Source organism: Fukomys damarensis, unplaced genomic scaffold, assembly GCF_012274545.1.
Source record: "Fukomys damarensis isolate Sample0158 unplaced genomic scaffold, DMR_v1.0_HiC HiC_scaffold_23, whole genome shotgun sequence".
Classification (NCBI taxonomy): domain Eukaryota; kingdom Metazoa; phylum Chordata; class Mammalia; order Rodentia; family Bathyergidae; genus Fukomys; species Fukomys damarensis.
The window spans coordinates 27,044,854-27,068,163 of NW_022900935.1; the positions used below are offsets into that span (position 1 = coordinate 27,044,854).

At 48.5% G+C, this 23,310-nt stretch overlaps 1 long non-coding RNA gene across 3 annotated transcripts in view; it reads left to right on the forward strand.

Moving 5' to 3' along the window:
• The window catches only part of LOC104852529, a 198,375-nt gene that overhangs the window by 165,121 nt on the left and 9,944 nt on the right, over window positions 1-23,310 (forward strand). The window contains exons 3-5 of one of the 3 annotated variants that reach the window (XR_004518541.1): window positions 12,767-12,981; window positions 14,594-14,652; window positions 15,435-15,483. This is a non-coding gene — a long non-coding RNA (uncharacterized LOC104852529). The remainder of the gene's footprint in view (window positions 1-12,766; window positions 12,982-14,593; window positions 14,653-15,434; window positions 15,484-23,310) is intronic. The other 2 variants (XR_777512.3, XR_004518542.1) reach the window with 2 other exon arrangements.

Consider the following 23,310-nt stretch of genomic DNA (forward strand, 5'->3'; position numbering starts at 1 on the left):
CACTGGCTCAGTTTCCCCTCCACAACCCTATCACAGTGTAGCCTATGTTAGCTGGGCTGGCAGTATCCCTCTTGCCCATCTTGCATCAGAAGCTCTGTGTTGTCAAGGAGCCAGCAGCTACTGCCTCCCCCCAGCTCAGCTGAGGAAAAGACCTCCTTGCCTCCCCAGCCGTGGGACATCCCAGGAAACGTGGGATGGACACATGTGAATGCCATACAGAGCCAGATTCAGGTCACTGACACAGATGCGTGAGGACAAGAACATGCTCCTGTGGATATGCTCAGATGCACACTTGCAAGGAAGCTCAGACACAGCACCTCTTCGCAGATCCTGAGCCTGTGCACACTGGTATGCATACTTGCTCCCTCCCAAGCAATGCACTTAAGCACACACATCACACAGTACCTCAGATCTTTGCACACAGGATGTATACGAGCATCATACACATGGAATCAACGTGTACCTAGAGCCTGATTATGGGAGAGGCATGACCTTAGACCCTGGAGAGGAAACAGTCAATAAGACAGAAAGTGTTCTTCAGGGAGAGTGTCAGTCAGCCAGAGACCAAAGTTTATTATCGCACAGTGCTGGAGGCCAGAAGTCTGAGGTCATGGTGTTAGCAGATTTATTTTTTTCCTGGAGCTTCTCACCTTGGCCTCATAATAGCCATTTTCTCCCTACATCTTCCCAGAGTCCTCCCTCTAACCCTGTCCTAACATCCTCCTCTTTTGGACATCAATCATATTGTAGTAAGGCCCAGACTAAGGACTTTACTTAACCTTAATCACCTTTAAAGATCCCATCTCCAAATACAGTCACAATACCAGGGGTTAGGATATCAGCATATGAACTTGAAGGGGACACAATTCAACCTGTAACAGGAAACTTGCCTCTTATTAGGCAAGTAGTCACAACCAACAGAAGTAGAAAGTGGTTTGACCATGATAGGGCTATGAAAAAAGAGAAAGAGGCTGAGAGAGGATGGGGAAGATTGGAGTGGTGCCTTAGGAAGGGTGGTTGGGCGGGAGTCTGCCGACCTCTATCCTGGCTGAATGCACAGGCATGGGCCAAGTCTGTTCCCCTCATGTCTCCAGGATCCACACAGGTCTGGCCCCATGTGGGGCTCAACGAGTGTGCTGCTGGTGGATGAGTCTGGGACATTCGAGTGAGGGTAAGGCTCCTTGAGGCTAAGGAGGCCAAGCTCTTGTGTAGCAAAACCCCAGAAGACATCAGGGTGAGGCAAAGGCCATGCCTGAGAGGCTGGGTGGTCAGACAAGATTCGGATGGCCTGACAGGAGCCCAGGGCTTGGGGCTGACTAGGGAAAAAAGTAGGAGGACAGAGGGGCTGAAGGCTGGCCTGAATGCCAGCCCTGGACTTGCTGTGTGACTCTGGACAAGTTACTAACCTTTCTGAACCAGTTTCCTCATCTGTAAATGGCAGATAAAGTGGGGATCTACTTCTCAGAATTGCTGTGAGGATTAAAAGAGGCCCTGTTTGTAAAGTGCTGAGAATATTGCCTAGCACATAACAAGTGCTCAGTCAACACTAGCTACTATCCTCATGATTGTTGGTATTCCTTCTGGAAAACAAGCACACCGTGTACCTGAATCAATTTGGGCTCCACTTCTCCCTGTTATCACACACCTTTACTAATCCCCACATCCCAGTAACTTCTGTCTGCTCCTGCTTGGGTCTGACCACACCCCACCCCCTTTCCCATGAGGCCTCTTCTTTTCCCCCTGGAAGGAGAGCAACAACAAGCAAATAACAGAAAGCTGTGGACCATTAATTGAAAACAAAACAAAACAAAACAAGAACAAGTAGCAAGGGTAACTATGTTAAAATATCAGAAACTAATAGAAAAAGGTCACTCTGTTTCCCCCCAAAACCCCCAGGCATGCCCCAACCCAGAAGTGCGTGACCTTGGCCTGCCTCCAATCTTACTTGCATTGTGGTTTCAATATCACCCCACGCACACTTTGGATGCTATAACACTTCCTCTAAACACATTGTATGGTCAAAGCTCTCCCTTCTGACAGGTGTTTCAAGTCAGGTACCCCATCCGGCCATCTAAGATCCTCCCTTAAGCCAAGGACCTTAAGATGCCCAGTAGTAGCCCCTTTCGGGGCCATGAGCTCCTCTCACTGGTCTGTTCCCACCCTGTAGAGCAAACTTTCACTTTTAATAAATCTTACTCTTATTACTCCTTTTAAGTGTCCTGCCCGATTCTTTGTTCAGAATACCAAGAACCTGGCCCTTGAGATCCCCAGCAGATAACCCCATCAGCTTCTCCTGGATTTCCCTCCAGTAATCAGCCCAGCCTCTCTCTACGCTGGATTCCAGTGAATGTTCTATGGGTGACTCTTGGTTTAAAATTATTAAGAGCACGGTACCACCCACATGGTAAAGGGTACTCCAGACCCTTCAAGTCCTGGCCTCAAATTTCAGCTTCATCTCCAGCCAAGGTTAACACACACAGACTCCACAGGATGTAGCCCTCTCAGGCGGCCTCAGACCTGGGTGCCTTAGTCCCCATGGGGCCCCCTACTGGAACGCCTTTCATCTCCTCAGCCCTGAATTCTCAGACTAACACTTCCTTCTAGACTCAGTGAAGTGGCCATGATTGCCTGGGCCAAGTTAACTGAGTCAACTGACCCCCTATGGGGCCCCCGCAGAGTCAGGCCACTCCCTGGGACAGTCTCCTTAGGTTACTTTGCCCAGCTGAGCTCTTTAGGAACAGTTGTGTTGCTTTCTCCCACACAGATTAGCTCATTTTCTTGGACATGCTCCGGTGGCTATGTGAGGTCCCAACCCTGCAAGGCTGATGCTGTTCTCAGTCTTATACATAAGCAAAACCAGTTCACCAAAGGGCATGATCTGCCCTAGCTGACAGGACTAGCTGCCTCATACTCAGACTCCATCCTACACAGTTTTCTGTCCGTGACTGTCTCTGCTCCCCGCTCTGGCCCACTCCTGAGACCCAGCTCAGACGCGAGTGCTTGCTTTCCCCTAATCCTGCAAGACAGCATGTCTCTTCCAAGGAATTGTGAGGAGCAGGCCCACCTAGAAACAGTGTGATCCCTAAAATCAGCACTGTCTACACTGTTCTTGAGATCCAGTTTTCTGAGTGCTTACAAAAGAAATTGCACATTGGCCAGTGGGAGAGATCTATTTGCCAAGATGTCCTACTGGGATCAGGGCCTGACCATAGACTTCACGCTCCCCTCAAAAAAAAAAAAAAAATCCATAGAAGTGAATCCTGGAGCCCTGGGGCAGCTGGTGGACTCCATGCATGAAGTAGAGGGTTGGAAAGAGACCTGAGTGAGGAGAAAGACATCAAGGCTTGTGCAGGTCTCAGACTGGGCTCAGACTTTTGCACTGGTATGGCACTGCAACCTCAGGCAGCCCCAACTATTGGGAAAGACTTAGACATCTTAGAAGGAGGTACTTGGCAGTGTGGGGCTGTCTGAAAGTGGCACAGGAGCAGGGGCTCTGTATGCCCAGGTCAAAGGCAGTAGTAGTATTAGTAGTAGTAGTAGTAGTAGTAGTAGTAGTAGTGGCAGAGGCCATACCAGTGCTTTTCACCACTGGGGCACTTAGTCATGGGGCTACAGATGTGGCCTCGTGGTTTACACAACTCAAACCCAATATGAGCCATGGAGTAATGGAGTTGCTAAAGTGTGGGTGGTATTAATGGAGTAACAATTTCTAGATCAACAGACAGCAGTATCTGCCACTTTTTGCAGAATTAAGCATTTAGTGATGAGCTCCATATCTGAAGAGGAACAAGGAGGAAAAGGACTATATTTAGCTCTTAAGAGGGGTTGTTGCATAGAAAAGGAAAATTAATTTTTTGAGACTCCAAAGAGCAGAGTAGACATACCAGTGGGGAGACTTTTAGGTAGATTTTAGCAAATTTATTCTAATAATGCCAGTTATTTAGAAATGGACTCAGTTGCCTGAGTAGACAGTGAAGTCTCTGTCTCTGGACAAACCTAGAGGTATGGGCCATTCTCTGGGAGGCTACCCTGGGCAGAGATTCCTGTCCTGGGAGCGGTTCAGCTAAGTAATCACTCTTTAAGGTCTTTTCAGATTCTAAGATTCTAAGACTAAGTCTTCCTGGGGAATCTGTCTTATCCTGGATGCCATGGAGGTGAGAACAGCCAGCCCCAGGCCTCAAGTGTCTGCACTCAGGTGGGCAAACAGACAGGACACTGCAGCTTAGAACTTAGTGAGTGTCATGATGGAGAATGTCGGTCCTCAGGGCTATGGGACCCAGAGCCGGGAGCCGTCTTGCATCTTATTCACAAGCTGATCTGGAAGGGCCACTGCTGTGGTCTCTCAGAGCAGTGATGCCCAGTAGAACTTTCTTTAGCCATAGATATATGTTATATCTGCACTGTTCAGTGTGTTGGTTTAGAATGGCTTGTGTAACTGAATTTTTAATGCAATTTAGTAGCCCCACGTGGGGAGTGCACCATGCAATGGGCAGCACAGGTGTGGAGCATCTTCATGGTTTGAAAAAGTGCCATTGGACAGCCTTATTTGAGTTTTCACAGGTGGCTCAATGACCCTGAAGGCCCTTTCTTTATTTCCCTCATGGTGTCAGTCCTGCCGAGAGGGAGGGCTTCAGACTAGATAGACCAGTTTGCTGTGGGACCTTGGATAAATCCCTCTTCCTTTCCCGACTGTACCACCAATAAAATGAGGACTCAAACTATAAGGTCTTTAAAAAATTGTTTTAAAATAAAGACTGCGGGTTTAGCATTTGGAGATTTCTCTTCCTCTCCTTTAAGGAGAGAAAAGGAAATCTTCACTCTTTATTCCCCTTGTCCCTTCTTCCTCTCTGTTGACCCCAATCTTCCACCACCCAGAGCACAGCTCCCAGCGACCCAAAGAACTTTTGTATTTACCGCTTAGCACTTGCTGTTCGGGTCTCTGACCTTCTTTAGAAACTTTTTCTTTACGAGTTTATTTTGGCTTGTGCTGAGCATTCATAAAATTCCGAGGGAACTGGAGGTTTAAAAGTCAGGCTTGTAAAAGGAGTAGGTGGGCGGGGGGTGGGAATCAGGCAGAGAGGGGCGAGGACAGCAGCCAGTCTTGGGAAGCTGGAAGAGAAGGCGAAGTTTTCCATTCTTCCCCCAAGGCCTTGCCCCCTCCGAGTGCTGGGTCTTTTGGGTCTTGAAAGGAGAGAAGAGGTAGAAGAGAGAGGGGTGGGCTGGGCTGGGGCGGGGGAAGACGGTGGAGGTACAGAGCCTGGGGTCTTCCCACTGGGCCAGCAGAGCAGCCATTTCTGATAAGGAGTCCCGCTGGCCGGCGGTTTTTCTTGTCATTCATCTCCTCTCTGGCCAGGCCACTCCTCAGCAGGTTGGAGGCGCTGGTGAATGGCTCAGAGCACAGGGCATATGAAACAAATTAGGTCTCCATTACAGCCACCCAGAGGCGGGTGATGGATGGGGCCTGTGTTCACGGCAGAGCTAATTGGCAACACACAGAGACATCCAAGAAAGTGTATTATTTTGCCAGACTTTGGAGTCATTGGTCTTTTCTTTTATTGTAGAACCTTATATAGCCAGAGATAAAAAGCATGGTGAAAGTTTTAAATCTAATAAAAGCATTTGACTGCCGAGTAAAAATAACATACACAGAGGAGTTTGATTTGGATTCAGGTTTTATTAATGTTCTTTCATTGCAAAATGTTTCCGATTAAAAAACAATTTGGAGAGTGCCACATTAATAAATGGCTTGTCTTTCCGATGGGCCAGAGATTTTGAAATGCTGTGGTGAGCACACACGTAAACACGCACGCATGCACACGCTTGCCTGCCCTACCACCAGGAGGTTGTTATAACACTATCTAAAATATTCTAAACTTTAAATTTGGATATGTTGTGTGGCTCAGAGTTGGGTAGCAGATGAAAACCTCATGGCTAGGTTTGGAGCAAAAGCACCTGCAGTCTATTCAGGGTCACTGGATCCAAGAACACCACAGAATATACAAGCCTGGCTTCAATGTCACCAGCAGGGATGAGCAAAGGCCAGAATATGCCAGGCCTCCATTTCCCCAGCTGTAAAACAAGGCGCTTGGCTTCACTGGTCTTTGAGGACTTCCGAATTTCTCCAGGAAAACAATAAAGGCACTTAGTGACTTTTGAAAGTGTTTTAAATCTTTATTTTAGGAAATACTAATTAAAGCAGTGGGAAGAAACTAAGCCATAGTAGGTCCAGGAACTGGCACTTGGCCCTCATTTTTAACACACAAATAGTAGTATGACTCTCTCCGAATGAGGTTTGTGAAATAACCAGCCAGTATCAAAATATGGAGGCCAAGCATCAGATTACTTCTAACCAGTCTTTGCCAAGTAACTGGCAAATTAATCAGTTCCTCAAATAATTCCCAACAAGTTATTTTTAGAATAGCTGGTAATTTCCAATTCAAGTACTTGCTTAACTATATCCAACTGTTTTGTCTTCTGCCCCCTCACAATTGGAGTTTTAGCTCCAGGGAGGAAACACAAGTCTAACTCTTTTTTTTTTTTTTTTTTAAAGTGGTTTGAGCTTTTTGGCCTGGGGGTCAATTTGGGGGACTTCACCTTTCCTCCCACATTTAGTCACTGGATGACCCAGGAATGCTGGTCATAAACCTGGGAAAAAGCACTTGCTTCCCCAAAGACCAGAAGCAAAGTTTTGTTTCTGCAGGGCCGGTGTCAGCATGGGATGGGTGTGGTGTTTCCCACCGCACCCACAGCAGCCAGATTGCCTATCCAGCCTTCTGGTCCTGGTCTGGTGTCTAGTGCCCCAGAGAAGGGCAAAGACAGCTCCTGAGCCAGTAGTTAACAGAGATACACGCAGCTGGATTTCCAAGCTCTAGCTCCCCTAGCGCCTGGTAGAGGTTGCTCAGTACAGCTCAAGAGCCTGCTGATGGGTCAGCTGCGCCAACAGAAGAAACAAAGGGAATTAACTCATCTCTTCTTTGTGGTGGCCTCTGGTCCTGCTCCCACTTGCTCCTCCCCACACCTGCAGAGAGGATGCTATTGCTGGTATTGGGTCTAGGACTGATTTCAGAGGGGAGCGGAATCTGCACGACCGCACAACCCTGTAACCCCTCTCCTCACTTTGTCTCCACCTCACACCCCCATGCTTTGGCTAACTCGGCCTGGCAGTGACCATGGCCCACAGCTCTCTCCTGTCTACCTTCCCAGGGCCTGGATGGCCTTTGAGTAAACAGATAGCCTAGCGAGGTATGTGATCAATTAGCTTTGCTGAAAATACAATCATTTTGTTATTCCAAGCTGATGAGAAGGCCTCTTCGGCCTGCTCTCCCAGCCTCCACATGCCAATCAGCCTGTGTCACTGATATAATTTTCCACATAAACACAACCTTTGTGCAACATCTACTCCTGTAAATAGATGTAATTCCCAAACCAAATAACGCACTTGGAGGGGAAATGGATATTATGCATGCAAAAAGAAAAGCTGGTGATTTTTACACTTTCCAGGCAACAAAAGATTACCCCTAATTGCAAATGGGGAGGGGAATGTGGTGGGCAGGGAGAAGGCAGTGGCTGCTGGGAGACAAGGAGGCCAGCTTCCAGGAGGGTTTTCTCTGTGTGCACATGTGTGAGTGCAGACCACCAGGAACTGCTAACGGGGGATTTGTCCTGTTTAAGCAATGGGGAGAACACGGCTGTTGTTGATATCTTAAAGGAAACGGAGAGTTACTTAATTATAAGGTTTGGTCTCTCTTGCCAGAAGAGACCCCCTCTGAACCCTAAACTATATACATCCTGTTGCAGAATTTTCCCCCCACCTTCCTGCTTAAGAACAGCCTCAGTGAGCTGTGAGCTCCTCCAAAGTGCACTGGTGTGTCTCTCTCAATGCTCTGCTCATTTACATGGCTGCCTAAATCAGACTTTGAAAGCCATGGAAGTTGCTGGGCAGTCAGAGTGAGACAGCTGCAGAACCCACTGTGTAATCCCAGCCAGGTCCAGGTTTTCTGACTGCCATGGAAATGGAGGCTGAGACACCCGCTCCAGAGTCTTTGCCTTCCCTGTCCCCCCTGGTATAGGAGGGAGAAAGCTTTTTGGGGTCAGCACACCCAGAATCCCAGACCAACTGTAAGGGCAGAAGGAGGGCTCAAAAAGGAGTGAACAGCCAGAAGGAGAAAGCTACAGGGTGGCTGAGTGGACCCACAGTGCCTGGGGGCCTGAGTGCTTTGTTTCCAGGACCCCACAGCAAACTCCACTCCAGGCCAGGCAGCCGGGATCCAGGCTTTACTCTTGTGCTTCTGCAAAGTGATAGGTTCACAGAAGATCAACAAATGTTATTTTTGTCTTTTGCAAAGATGCTTCTATGAGCAGGTGAGTAAGAGCATCTTGGATTTAAAATAGTCTTGATCTTTCATATAGTACTTCTGGGTCTTTATTTTGTCTGAGTTCTAAACAGCAACAAGGAGGAAGAGAAAGGAAGAGCGAGCAAACATGGGGCACACTCAAGGAGCAAGTAGAGTAACCATGGGGGCTCCTGACTCCTTTCCAGGTTCCAGTCCTAGCTGGGAGGAAGGGGTGGGTGGGCCCCATAACATGTTGGCTAAAAAGATTCCTCTTTCTAATCCTTTCCTCCCCCATCAAAACTGGGCCAAAGAACCTTCCTCCGAAGCATCTCTTGGTCCCTGACTCATGAAGCCCATCTGAAACTCATTAGCTGCTTAAAACGATTGTCATGGGAGTGCTTGGTTGAGAATAAAAAAAGAGAGAAAGATACTTTTAAAGGACAATAATTGGGACCCAAATATTGGCAGATGTTTGGAGACCTGGCTGTTGAGGACCCCACACTGTGGGGAGGAATGGAGCCTGACTCCTTCCCTGACCCTGGGCTTGGTCCTATGTGTCCATGCCTTTGTTTCTCCTGCAGCTCCTGGAGTCCAGGGTGGTTACACCAGCCCTCCTCAGGTAGCTGCTGAAAGATCCCAGCTCAGGGACACCCATAACCTCACTCTGGGGACAGTTGTGGTGGTCCCTTGATCCTTTGTAACTTAATTCCCATGCTTGCGGATAAAGCGATTTTATATTTGTAGTACCAAAGCATAACATAGGAGAAATGTTGAAATTATGATAACATACCATATTAAAATCACAGAACTAAGAATCTTAGAATTGTAGAATCTTCAAAATATAGAGCATGGAATGAAAAACTTTTTTTCATTGTAGGGTCTGAGAAACCCAGAATCTTGGGATTATACTGTTAAGAGTTCTTACAAAATTAATTTATAGAATCGCATAAATGGTTTAAATCTTAGTAACCTAAAACATTAGAATTAGAGAAATTTAGAATTATAGTGTCAGAATTTTAGAATACTAGAATTGTAGAATATTAGAAATACAGAAGGACAAATTTATAGAAATATAGAATTATGGTCTCTTACAATCACAAAACTTGAGAACAGTGGAATATTAGACGATTAAATTAAGAAAAGATTGAACAATAGAATCTTAGAGTCACAGAATATTAGCACCACGGACTGGCAGAATTAGAGAACCATGCAATTTAGAACTAGAGTTTATAGTGATGGATTCCTTGGATTATAAACTCTTAGAATTACAAAACATTAGAATCAGAATGTCTGTTCTGTTAGGGAAAAATAAGACATATAAATTACAGAATTTTTGAATGACAGGATTTTAATACAGTCTTAAAGAATTTGGGGGACAAAAAGCGATCTGGAGGTGAATCAGCCCTGCCCCAAGCTGGCCCTATGTGTGCCTGCACATGCAAGCACATCCCTGGCCGCCTGTGCTCATGTCTGTACCACACAGCTAACTCTGTCATTCCTTCGGCCCCTAGCACTGCGGAGCTCCTTTTCTGCCTCCCCTCTCTGCTTTGTCTCTCATCACTACAATGCCTCCCAGTACTCTCTTTTTCATGGAACAACTTACTTTTTAGCAACTCATCGAGCATCTTAATTCACCATGCCTGTGTCTTGCGGGTCAAGATTATTTCAATTTTTAGCACATTAGTGAAATGAAGCTTTGGCCTCTTTGGGCTATGGGAGGGGTAACAGAAGGGATGGTCCCTGCTGAAGTATGTATGTGGCCTCTGTCCCCGAAACAGCAGCAATGAGGTCCGCATAGGAAGCCACACAACCCATTCTTTGTCAGGAGGAGGCAGGAGTTGATGCAGTGGCTGAGATGAGGAGCTGATCTGTCTAGGTGAAAGGGGATTGAAACTATAAACCATTTCATGCTTATTTATTTTGTGATCCTCCTAGGCTGGCGTTTACACGAATTAGACAACATGTGGATTAGATAATTTTCCGGGAATTAACAACCTCTGATGCTTATCAGTCTTGGGGGTGATTAAAACTGGTTGATGAGAATGGTTCAACAATGAGCTGATGATGTTATCCACATCCTCATGTCCTCATCGTGTTCAGAGAGATCGTTACCCAGCTATAAATTCCCACAGGGGACAGCACAATGGAAAAGGGTGGTCAGACATCAGCAGGAGAGTAACACATGGCATTCTGTTACACTGAGGAATAAACCAAAAGCAAAACAAAGCCAGCTTCAGAGCCATGCTGGTACTTTATAAAACACTGACTTCCTAGGGAATTAATCCCAAACTCTGCAAAAAGAGTAGCCTAAAATAAACAGTTTAAATATGGAACCTCCTGCTTTTTAATTCAAGCATCAGAAAGACAGAGTCTTTCTGCAGTGGCTGCTCAAAGATAAGTCTACTTTCCTCCTAAGATCTTTTCTCCAGCTCAGTTTCCAGCAGAATCTCCTTGCCTTGGGTTCACCTAAAGCACTTTAGGGAGGGAGCAGCTTGGGTTAGAAATCCTGAGCGATCGGGGCAACTTTCAGGTAGATAAGATACCGAAAGCAATGCCTTTTGCCAACTTCAAATATTTTTCTTTAAAAAGCGATCTAATTTAGAAACTGCAAATTCCCACAGCAAACCAAACTGCAGCGGTTCTAAGAATACCATTTCGATAGAGCCGGGATTGTTACAAAACTGGTGTCAGCCTCATGGGAGAATATAGAGGGCTCTGGGTCTGCAGCACAGATTGCCTGCATGCTGTGCACCTTTCAGCCAGTCAGAACTCCTCTCTGGTCCCCGGTAGGCCTACCCACAAATAGGAAGTTTGATTAAATAATCTAAATGTGGGAGCAAAAAATATTAGAAACAGGAAAAGAACAATTTGGCTTTGTTTCCTTTTTGTGAAGTGAATTTCAAATTAGTCAGGCCAGTGTTTCTATTTATTTTAGAGGCAGTTCAACCACAAAGTGCAGTTTGCACGGCTCTAGCTTCTGATTTTTGATTCTAAACAACAAAACCATGACAAAAAGCTTCCTAGACTATGGCTGCACCTATTGTTTCCATTTTTCAGTGGTGCAGTGGATTGTATTAACCCAAATGACAAACACCATTGCGTCCTCAATTCTGGAAAAAAAAAAAAATAAGGAAAGAGAAGGAGAGAGGAAATGAGCTAACAGCATGGCAAACTGGGTGTCAAGAGGCCTTACTTCCTGACTGTCAATTTCCCCATCTGAAAAATGGGGAGGGGATGAAGGAAGGAAAATCTCTATGTTGTCTTTCAGCTCCAAAATGAAGTCCCTGCCTGATTCTAAACCAGGTTGCTGGGGACACTGCTCCTTTGCATCTACAGACACTGGAGATGTCAGGGGATGGGCCCAAGGAAGTGAGAGCCATTGCAAAGGGATGCTGGCAAATCCCCTGTTTCTGGCTAAGTCCCTTTCGCTGTGAGCCTGAAAGGCCACAGAGGGGGTGAGCAGGGTGAATGAGGGGGAGCTCCATTGAATGTGGGTAGATCTGTCAGCAGTGACAGGGAGTGAGGTGAGACAAATGAGGGACTGTGCTGGGGGCTCAGCAGTCCCCTCACTCAGATAAGGGCAGGCTGGAGGCTCAGCCAGGCCCACATGGACATTCAGGGAGCCAGGGCTGCCCGGCAAGGGTGGCGGATGACAGGTGTTGGTGCAGGTCTTCGGTCTGAAGCCAGGTTTCAAACCAATACCATTACTGTATATCTTTTCATGATGACCAGGATGGGGTTATGTCTGAAACATTCAGGGCTGGACCCTTCTGGAAGCACCAGGTGGTGGTGAGTTTGGGATGTGGGGCTGGCGTGACCACAGGCCTCAGGGTAGTCTGCTCAGCCAGAATATCTGGTCAGGAGAGCTTTAACCCAGCCACCTTGGTCGCACAGCTGGTCAGTGTAGACAAATGGCCCATCAGTTGGTCCAACAAGGGGGCAGCTTAGATAACAACATGTCAGTCCAACAAAAACAGTCCATTCAGTTATAGAAATGGCAGGGGGAGAAGGGCAACAGAAGACCAACGACGCTATCAGTTCAGTTTAAAAAAATATCCATGCAACTTCCTCAGACATTTATGAGAAAGCAACCAATCACTTCATGAGCATAGTTGCCCAGTCTCCTCCTAACAGGTAACCACACGACAGGCCTGGAGGCAGGAAAGTTCAGAAATGGCCCTTGGTCCCCAGACACCCTGTGTTTTGCTGTGGAAACTCAGAATTGCAACATTTGGAGCTGGTAGGGAATGGGGCTTAGGAATCACATGGTCTCCCCCTTGTCATGGGTGTGAGGAAGGACACTCGGAGTGAGGAGCCCAGTGTCCTTACCAAGTTGCCACAAGACATCCTGTCCCCTCTCTCTCTGAGCCAACTGTCCCTCTGAGGCAGAGGGTCCTTCCTTGTGTCTCACTGGAATCTCTCTTGCTCTTCAGGACCAGCCTGGATGCTCCTCCTCGTGGTCAGTGTCCAGGGTGAGTGTGTCAGGCATCCAGAGCCTGCAGTGGACCGGGGACCCTCTTCTCCTGGGGAAGCAGAGGGTCCGGATGGCAAAGGACAACGTGGAGGGCCTCTCAGTGTTTGATGACTAAACATCAGAGTCGAGTTTCAGAGCCGTCACTCTGCAGGACTTCCGTGCAGGAGAGGCTAGGTGGGTGGAGGGAATTCCTGTGGGTGGGCAGCACATGAAGAGGTGGGGTGGGGAGCAGGGCAGGGCCCGCTCTGGTTGGCCAGTGGATTCAGCGTTTGTAGGCTATGGGACTTCACACCTTTGAAAGGCTCTAGAGCAGTCCAGAGGAAAAATAAACCATTCCTCCCATCCATGGAGGGTCAGTCATCCTTGGGGGCTGCTTGTCATGCACACAGAAAGCCTGTAAAAGAGCTCAGTGTTTCCTTTTCCACTCCCTGAAAGGATGTGTGCTGAGCCTCGCAGGACTTCTGGGGTGGGTGAGAGGGCTTTAGCCATGGCCAGTGAGGATGGTGGGGTTGAGGGGGCAGGCTGCCCCCTGGGACATCCACAGAGGCTCTAAGCCCTGGCTTGCACATCTGGCAACCAGGAATAAAAATACCTGCCTAGGCTTTGACTGGGTGTGTGTTTGGTGGTTGAGCAAGGCATATGTGCATATGAAAGAGGGTGAGCACCTGCACAGGTCCAGGGGGGGATGAGACAAAGACTGGGCCCAGGGAGGCACACAGGACCCATTGTGTCCTGGTGTCTTCCCTGGGCCCCAGGCACATCACCTTACAAATGTAGGTGATGACTGGTTCTTGACCTACTGTGTCAAAAAAGCCCTAGGACGAGCACAATGCCACTGGCCTTTGATAAGCCTCATTAAGCTACAGAACAGTCAGAGAAACTGGGCGTCAAGACACTGAAGCAAGCAGAAAACGATACAAGGGTTGGAGAGTCCCAGGGTTTTTATTAGAAGTCTTATCTCATTGGGTAATGATGACTCAAGTGGAAGCCTTGGGAGCCTTCAGGAGGTGGGGTTCCTGCTGCTGGCAGAGGTCAGGGAGGGCTTCTCTGAGGAGCTGTCTGTCCAAAGCTGGGAGCTGGGTTTGCACCCATGGCCATTTGGCTGTAAATGCTTTGGGGCTTAGACTGCTGCTGGCTCCCATATAGCAAGGCAAGGGCAGCCCTAGGAAGGATGTTCATGTTCTCCTGCCAAGACTTTTCAGGGCTGGAAGAGTCAGTGAAGAGAAGGACCCAGAGGGTAGGGAATGTAAGAGCAGATTCCTCTCTGAATATTCCAGGAGCAGAGCCGGGTGTCTCTAAAGGGAGTGAGCTCCTCAATCCGGCAGCTGCCCAGCACAGGCCAAGAACCTGTTACAGGTACCAAAGAGGGAGAGAGCATTGAAGTGAGTGTGTGTGTGTGTGTATGTGTGTGTGCACGTGTGGGAATATCTAAGAGACGGACTTTGTAGTCAGGTACCCCAGCCTCCTGTTCTGAATTTGCAATTCACCCCTGAGTGACCTTGGATTAGTCTCCTAGCCTTGGTAAAGCCCCACTTTCCTCATGTGTGTATTGCCAGTAATCCCCACTTCAAAGACTTGCTTTAGGGATTAAGTGAGATAATACACGTAAAGCTTTTAGCCCAGCATCAGAAACTTGGGGAAGGAGAATTGTCAAATTTGAGATTCTAAGATCAGGCAGGCTGGAATTTGTAGGAGGTTAAGATTCTATGCTTTGGGGATTCTGGAATTACAGAAGATTGAATCCATTTATTTAACAAACACTTGTTTAATGCTTATCCTTTGCCAGATACTTTCTAAGGACTTTATAAAAATTCACTCCCTTAATCTTCACGGAAATCCTGTGAGGTAGGTGCCATTATTATCATCCCCAGTTTAGATGAAGAAACTGAGGCAGAAACAAAGTTACTTGCCCACAGTCACATGATTAAGGAAGTGATAGAACTGAGGTGGAACTCTGGTTCCAGAGTCTGTGCGAGTATGATTATAAGACTGTGAGACTTAAACACTACTCTGCTGTCTTCCAGAGAGTTTGAAGTTAGGGGACTTTTATTAATAATAATAATAAACTTCCAGGATGAGACGATTCTAGAACAGAGATCAGCAAGCTTTTTTCTGTAAAAGGCCAGGAAGTAAAAATTTCAGACATGACAGGCCAGAAATTTCCTCCTCACAACTCTTCAACACTGCTACTGTAGTCAGTAACTGAACAAATAAGAGTGGTTGGGTTCCAATAAAACTTTATTTACAAAAACAGGTAGCAAGTGGATTTGCCTCTTGATTGGCAATTTGCTGAGCCCTGTTCTCAAGATGGCTCAGGTACCTCCCACTCTGGAAAGTACCTAGGTGGGGGTTCCCCTCGCATCTGACAGGATTGAGTCTCCTTATTTGGAGATGTGGAGGGTGCGGGGTGCCTCTCATTGTGGCCTGTCCCTTTCTGTCCTAGAGAGGCTATTGAAAAGGCTCCTCTCTCCAACAGTGCAGCCTCCATTACTCTTTGCTGGAAAACAATGTTAATTTCTCCTAAGCGGGAAGCAGCTGCACTTGTGAGCCAGGGCTCATTTTGTGGCATGAATATTTATGAAAGGTCCCCTAATTAAGCCCAGAAATAAAATCTATCCTCCTAACAGGGGCCAAGGAAGACTGGAAGGCCATGTCAGGAACCAGCCTCTTGTGACTGTAAGTAGGGTTGTCAATGAAACATTTATTTCCAGAGCCACTTGGTCAGGGCCAGCATCCACAGAAGTGGTGGGGTGGGCATTTCCCGGGAGGTCAAGAACCCTTGGTGGGATCACATGCTGGTGGAAGGACCATCTGGGCCACCTCACTGAGCAATGGTGGCTGGCTGTTCTTCCACACTGGCCTTGGGTAGAACAGAGGTGACCTCAGAACACAGCCCTAGCAAGACTGGTTTTCTTTTAGTCAGAATTACTCAAGTATTTCTTGACTTGGCCACAGTGGCCACTCAGAGAGAAAAGGCCCTCTCTAGCAGGGAGTTCCTTATGACCTATGGTTCTCCCAGACTCAATCCTCCCATTATTAAGATGGTGGGGAGAGGGTGGGGGTCTCAGGACCCTCAACATGTGGAGTTGCTACAAAGAGGCATGAAAGATGATGAAAATAGGAGGTGTGGGGGAATGGATTCTGGGACTTCCTTACCTTCAGATCCTCACTCCTTTCAGTCCCCACAGCCAAGGAAAACTGACTCTGCCCAGCCCAGTAACCTTGAGCGTTTCCGGAAATCATAAATCTTGACTTTTCCTTGAGGGGGTCCTATCTCCAGAGAACTGCTTGGGCCCTCATATCCTCTTCCCCAGAACCAATAAACCAAGCAAACACCATAAAGCTCCTCACCCCACCTGAGCTTTTCCGGCCACCAGAGTCAGACCTGCTCAAGAATCAAGGGTTTCAGAACACAATCAGAAAGTTCGTATAGCTCCTCTCCTTTTCCTTCCCAGGAAAGGGAGGTTCTCCCTCTGTCTTCTTTTTGATGATCCTCCTCTTTCATTTCTTCTTAACGTGGGGGAGCCCTGCCTTTCATTCCCACCCTCCTCCCAGCTGCGGTAGAGCCTTGCTTTCCCAAGGCGGGTCCAGAGTGCAATCATCCTGGGGCCTTGACAACCTGTACACCTTATAAATTCAAAAGTCAACAAGATATGGAAGCAGAGGAGACCCTCAGGCCGGAAAGGAGGAAGAGGGTTGGTGACAGCTTCGGTACTCTCTGCCTCCCACCCTTCCCTCTTGTGGGGCTTGGCCCATGTCTGGAGCCTCAGGACTTGCTGCTGTCTTCACCTTCACTTCCTGAGCTCAGATCTGATCCCAGCAACAGCCTGGACTCTGGGAGGGGGCCGTAGAAACCTTTTCTCTCACATCCTCTCACTACAGATGGGGAAGGCCTTGCCCAAGATCAGTGTCAAGGCAGGTAGTGGAGAAATAGAACTGGGCTGCAGTCAGGAGGCCCTGGTCACACACTAAGTCCTGGTTCCAGCTTTAGATGGTAGCCTTATCTGTTAGCCACAGATCAATATGGAGATGGGCCCATCTCAGCTGTTTGTCTGCAGGGTAGCATCTTCACTGAGAAAGGGCACTGTGCTCTGACTAGTCTGAAAGTCTGCTGCAACAGGCCCATCAGAACACTTTAGCAGAGCTACAACTTTCAGGAAAGTCACTTTATCTCTCGGAGATTGAGTTTTCTCTTCTGTAAAGTGGAGATTGTAATCCAACTCCTACCCTTTGCCAGCCAATCCCCTTGGCTTCTTGGGTCAAATGAAATTCTATGAAGGATCTTTAAATGTGAACAAATGTGTTCAAGTTGTGTTCCTTGATCCCCCAGGCCCTTCTTTGGCCCAGAGTCATTTTCCTTTTGGAAATTCTTTACCTCTTTTAATTCTATCTCTCTTGATCCTGTAAAATGTAGATATAGCATAATACAGGCTGAGTATCCCTTATCTGAAATGTTTGAGACCGGAAGTGCCTGGCATGAAGCACACACACTAAATTGGTGTAACTTTCTCCCTAAAGGCACAGGCATCTGGCTGGGGGGATGGCATGGTGAGGGGGAATGGGGTTATGTGGACTGGAGGTGTAGAAGAGCACCCACAAGCCTATGGAGACGGCTACTGTGTGGTGTCAATTCCAGAGTCCTGGGCAGACTGGGCTCGCTCGCTCATCAATGTCAGTAGGAGAACGCTGGGACCCTGGATGAGAGAAGTGGTTGGGGTCAAATCTCAGGGGGAAGTGACTGAAAAGCTGAGGTGCTCCACCCTGCTCTGCAGCAGTGGGCAACTTCTGTGACTCCAGTAAGAAAACACACACATTGCCAAGCACCGTTAGAGGTCAAGTGCTGAGGACCTGCACTTCATCTGCATGCTTCAGCAGGATCCTACAGCCATCCTTAGAGATCAGTACCATCATCTCCATTCTGTAGGTAAACACAGAACGTTTGAACACCCTTCCCCGAGCAAACTGATACAGCAGGGATTTGAACCCAGGCTCAGGTCATCCTAGATCTTTATCTCCTTTTGTCACCCAGAGGCCCTAGTGCTCATCAGATGCTTACTGACGAGCAACCCTGAGGCTGCTGCTGTTTTACCTCATGGCAGCAGCTCCTTCCCGGACCTCGGCAGGCTGTGAATGGGGCCTTCACGAAGCCTAGCCTTGGAAGTCAAGAAGAGAATTCATGGTACTTTCGAAAACACATGTTCTTTGAAGGAAGAATTTTTTGTTTTCATTTCAAACAGCCCTGCCTGGTGACGAGTGGTGAGGAGAGGTGCCCTGTTTTCCATCCTGACACCTATTTCCAGGTGGGGGCAGGGAGGCCTCTCGTCTGAAATGTTATTTCAAACCCTTTCCGGGCCTTGCGCTCCATTTCCAGCCCACATGCCTCACAGCAAAGCAGGATTCCCATTACATCGTCGTGTCGTCCTTTTTTGCTCTGAGCACCTTTCAAAGTGGGAAGACCTAGCCTGCTTCAACACTTTCCCTCCTGTCCCTGTAAATACAGTCTCACCGTCTGATGCAGAGCTTAAATAAACAGGCTTGGTAGGCACCAATGGCCATGCTCCTGATAGGTCAGCTTGCCAAGGGCAGCAAACTCTAGGCCGCTCCGCCCTGTCCTCCAGAGAGAGAAGATGAAACTGGTGTTTTGCAAATGCTCCTGCTTTTTGCCATCTGAGACACATTCTGAAAAGGAGCAGGCCAGCAAAGTCCTGTCATCTGACAAGGTGCGGACAGAGATTGATGACATGCTCCCTGCCAGAGAAGGCCGTGTTCAGATGCTCCCAGATAGCCAGCTGCCACTTTATTAACAGCGAATATCCCCATCTGAGTCGGGCTGGGAAAGAAAATATTTATGCTTGCTTGTCAGAAGGACCTTCGCTTCTCTTTACGGGGAGCCAGCCATGGTGCTAGTCCAGGGCTGAAGGGGTATGATGTGTCTGTGCCTTTGCTCCGGGCCCAGCTGCAGCTTGAGGCTGATGAAGACTCCCAAATAACCCCAGAGCAGCTTTGGGCAGGGACGAAGGGGGGCTTCGGGAGAGCGGGGTGGGGTGGGGGGCTGCAGGCGGAGATTGGTGTTCACGCACATTCAACAATCTCCCCGTGAACTGAAAAACATGTAGCTCCATTATTTGTAGAAGCAACTTAGTGGCCCTGAGTGAGAGCCAGAGAACTTTGCATTGCCCGAAAATGTCAACACTGAACCTGAGCCTGTCATTTAAATTGGGCACATGTTAAAATCAGTTTACATTATTACTTTTATCATGATCTTTATTTTGAACAAAACCCAAAAGCCGATTCTTTGGCAGTTTCGGGGACGCCCGTGCATCTGCCTCCTGGGGAGGCCTTGCTGTGATGCCCTGGGAGACAGCTGTACCCAATTACAGTAGCTGAGTTTCAAGGTGCTAAGCTGAACAAGTCAGGTGGCCCCGGGGAACGGAGGTTTCAGCCTCGTGGCGGTGGCACTGTTGCTCTCTTCAGACCCTGCTGGAGTCCCTACCACCACCCCTCCAGCCCCAAATGCTCATCTTCCCTATAAGCCTGCACATGGGAGTCGGGAGACTTCAAACGCCAACTATGTCGCTTACTGGTTGCGCATCCAATCCTGAGTTTGAATCTCCTTTTAATCAGATGGAGCTAGCAAAATGTCTTCTGGCCGGGGCTGTCTAGAAAATAAAGCAAGTAAGCGTGTGAAACATTGAATGCAATGAGTGCTGGCTAAGTGGGAACAGCAGAAGCAGCACATGGGGCATGGCGGTGACTTTCTGGAGCAAGCAGTAGCTATGGCTTTTATTTGTATGTAAAGCACTGTGTACAAATGTGTACCAGTACAATTCCTAGACTGTATCTGGTAGTCCTCCCAGGCTGCTATAACAAATGTCCTGGACTGGATAACAAAGCACAGAGATCTGTTCCTCACTGCTCTGGAGGCTGAGGTGTCCAAGGTTAGGGTGCTGGAAATTCAGGTCCTGGTGTCCTCTGACTTTCATTCTGCATATGACAGAGACAGCCTGAGCCCTGGTTTCCTTTCCTTGTCTTATAAGAACACTAATCCTACAGTGAGGGCCCTATCCTCAAGACCTGATGTAAATGTAATCACCTCCCAAAGGCCCTATCTGCAACTCTCCTCACACCTGGGATGAAGGCTTTCATAAGAATTTTAGAGGAATGCAGAAGAGTCCCTGTCCCTGACAGCACAGTTTGCCTGGGGAGGGGTCATGGAGACTGTCCTTGATGTTGTAGGGACTTTACTAGCTCATCTCCATCTGGCAAGGGATAGTCTTCATCTATTCAGATGGATCATTTCTCTCACTGATCCCCTTCCGAGCTGTAGCTCAAGTGACATTTGCTTAGCAATTGGCCAGTCTGAAAAGCTGATGTGTTAGATAGAGCCCAGGCATGCAAATGCAGCACCATCTTCTGAGCCAGGGTGCAGGGCCAGGCCCAGGGAGAGGGTTGGAAGGAGGGAGAGGAGGGTATTCAGTTGGTCAAGAATCCCACAGAAACAGGCAAACACATTATCCACTCCAGCACCAGCAATTTTTTCCCCAGGGTAGCTAATTAGCAGGCAGCTGCCTGGGCTCTCTACTTGACTTGCAGAATTAGAATGCTCAGCACAGAAGTCTGTGTTTATGCTCGAAATCCAGTGTCCTAGCAGAGGAGCTCTGTGAGCTCTGGAACCTGAAAGTGCTCAAGTGCCATTCCAGGGGCCCGGCCAGGCCTCCCTCCCGCAGACCCTTAACCCCACCGAGACAGGGGCAAGTCTGTCACAACAGTTATACAGGACGTGTCTACACATAGGCACAGGTTTGCCCACAAGCAGAGGCATCCACCCACTGACACCCAGCCATAAACACACACAGTGGGGTCCAGCCCTCACTCGGCACACCCACCACAGCCACTCAGACATAATGGACACCCACACCCCAAAGATACACACACCGGCACATGCTCATGTGCAGACTTACATGCATGTAGCAGATTCGCCTTCACAGGCCCCTCAGAGCACATGTGTGGGTGCAGAGAAGCTGCTTAAATGAAATCCATAGAACAAAAATTCTCAGGAACCTACATTAGTGATTTTCAACCAGAATCTCATGTCAACATTAGAGATGAGATTAAATAAGAATGACGTATCAGATATCTTGATACGAGAGAGTCAGGAATTATATGAGAAGCAGAATTCTCATGGCAGCATCAGTGGGGAGCTTTGTATAAATTTTCTGATTGGGCTCCACCAGGATCTGATAAGTCGCTGAGTGAAATATGGTGAATTTCGAAAGGCTCCCTTGTACAATGAACACAAAGCATTTTTGGTGGGTGGTACTGTGGATTGAACCCGGGGCCTTCACACTGAGCTCTATCCCCAGCTCTTTGCTATTTTTAACTTTGAGAGAGGGTCTCAGTTGTTAAGTTGCTCAGGTTGGTCTCAGACTTGTGATCTTCCTGACTCAGGTTCCCAGAGTGCTGGGATTACAGGCGTTTACGGTCATACCAGGCTACAAAAAGCATCTTTATCATTAAAAATTAAAAGGTTCATATTCAGTTATTAAAGAAAAATTTGATTTGGTGAGAACTGTTAGGATTTTTCTAAACAATGGCTTTTTGTTTTGTTGTTTTGAAAATGGCATCATTTGGAACCAAGATTTTCCTGGTTGGCTCCCTTGTCTTTTTTTTTTTTTTAAAACAGATAGGAAAAGTGACAACAAATACAACTTGCCTGGCTGGGGATTTAGCTCAGTGCTGCTGCTGCCTGCCTCACAAGAGCAAGGCCCTGAGCTGGATCCCTGGTACAGCAACAAACAAACAACCCCCCAAACAACAACAAAACTTGCCTAGAAAATTTTGACTCATCCACAGATGTTTCTAAGCCAGGAGAATCTCTAGTCTTATCCCTTCCTGCTACAGATAGGGAAACTGAGGCCCAGGCAGCAAAGCTACTGTGGGATGTCCTATCGCCATTTGCAACTTCTGTGCTTTATTGCACGCAGAGTACGCAGGAAGTGCTCAGTAAGTGTTAGCAGCTCTATTATTGTTGTCATAATTGAAAATCATTATCGTTAGTAGATCCAGGCTCAGAATCCAGAAAGCACTTCCCCATCTGGTTTATGGACTCAGATTTTCCTTCTGGTTCAGAAGACATTGAGGGGCCATTGAGTCTGGGATCCCCAGCCCTGTCTTCTCCAATGGAGATCTAACTGATGTGCTCGAACTCGCCCATTCCAGGGAAAGGGAGGAGGGTTCTTAGGCATGGTAAGAGCAGCAACATTGTGAACTCTGAAGAGAGGTCCACTCTGGCAGGAGGCTCGGGAGGACCGCAGCCGCCTCCTTCCAACCTGGAGAGGCCGCCTCCAGGCAGAGATGTGGATGAGCAGGGGCAGGACCCTGAGGTCGCAGGAAGTGGGACTGGCATGGCCCCATCTGTGTGCAGTTCCCCTGGGGAGTCTCTTCAGGCCAAGGCAGCTTCCTTGTAACCACTTCTCCCTGCGCTGGGTTGCTGGGTGGTCCAGAGGAAGGTGGGGGTAGGGCAGGTCAGGTCTGGGTATTGGAAGGATGGGGGGGGGCGCTGTGGAGCTGTGTGGGTGAGGGGTGGAGAGGGCTGGTGCAGAGGGAGAGTTGGGGGTCAGTGTTGGAAAGGTTTGGGGACACTGGGGAGGGACTGGCAGATGCCAGGACTCAGGGAGGACCAAGGGAGCTGGATGGGGTCCACTACAGGGAGGGTGGAGAGCAACCCCCTTTCTGAGAACCACTCCCCAGGTGGTTAGCTGGCCGGCTTCAACTCTGCCCTAAGCCCCTACACTGTGTCTGGGGCTCCAGAACATGTATCCCCCACCCCCGGTTCACCGAAGGCTGCCATTTGGAACGCATTTACAGACACATGGATTGTTTTTAAGTTAATGCTTTTTAATTCACTGTTTCCCAGTTGTAGTTTTTTATTGAAAAGGCGGATTCTGCCGGTGTGTGTTCCTTTGCTGGGGTGGGAGGGGCAGCTTCACGGAGAGAGATAGAGACCCGCTGTAGAGACAGAGAATATGGCTCAGTGAGGCAGTGGGAAACGGGTCACGGGGTAATCAGGGTCGGGGAGTAGGAAAGAGCCAGGGAGAGCGATGCGCAGAGACCGGAGAAGTCCGGAAGGTGAAGGCAGGAGGCAGGGTCGGAGCGGAGCCCGGCCGGGAGGAGGGAAGCGCTGAGTCCGGCTCCAGGGGAAGCGGCAGACACCCTCAACTCGACTGAGGCCCCTGGGCTTGCTTTCCCGCGGCTCGGCTCTCCGGTTTGGGCGGAATTCAGTTTGCAGGACCAGGGTCGGTGAAGGCCAGCAATGGAGATCGGAGAGTGAGAGTGAGGGACGAGGCCCCTCCGTCCCCGCAGACCCTGTTCTCCACCCTGGACCCCGCGCTGAGTTAGTCACGGGTGGCGTTCCTGGCTTGCTGTGCCGCCTGGGGACCGCTCCTTAACCTCTCTGAGCCCTGACTATGCCACCTGTAGGAGAGGAACGCGGAACGCGGATGG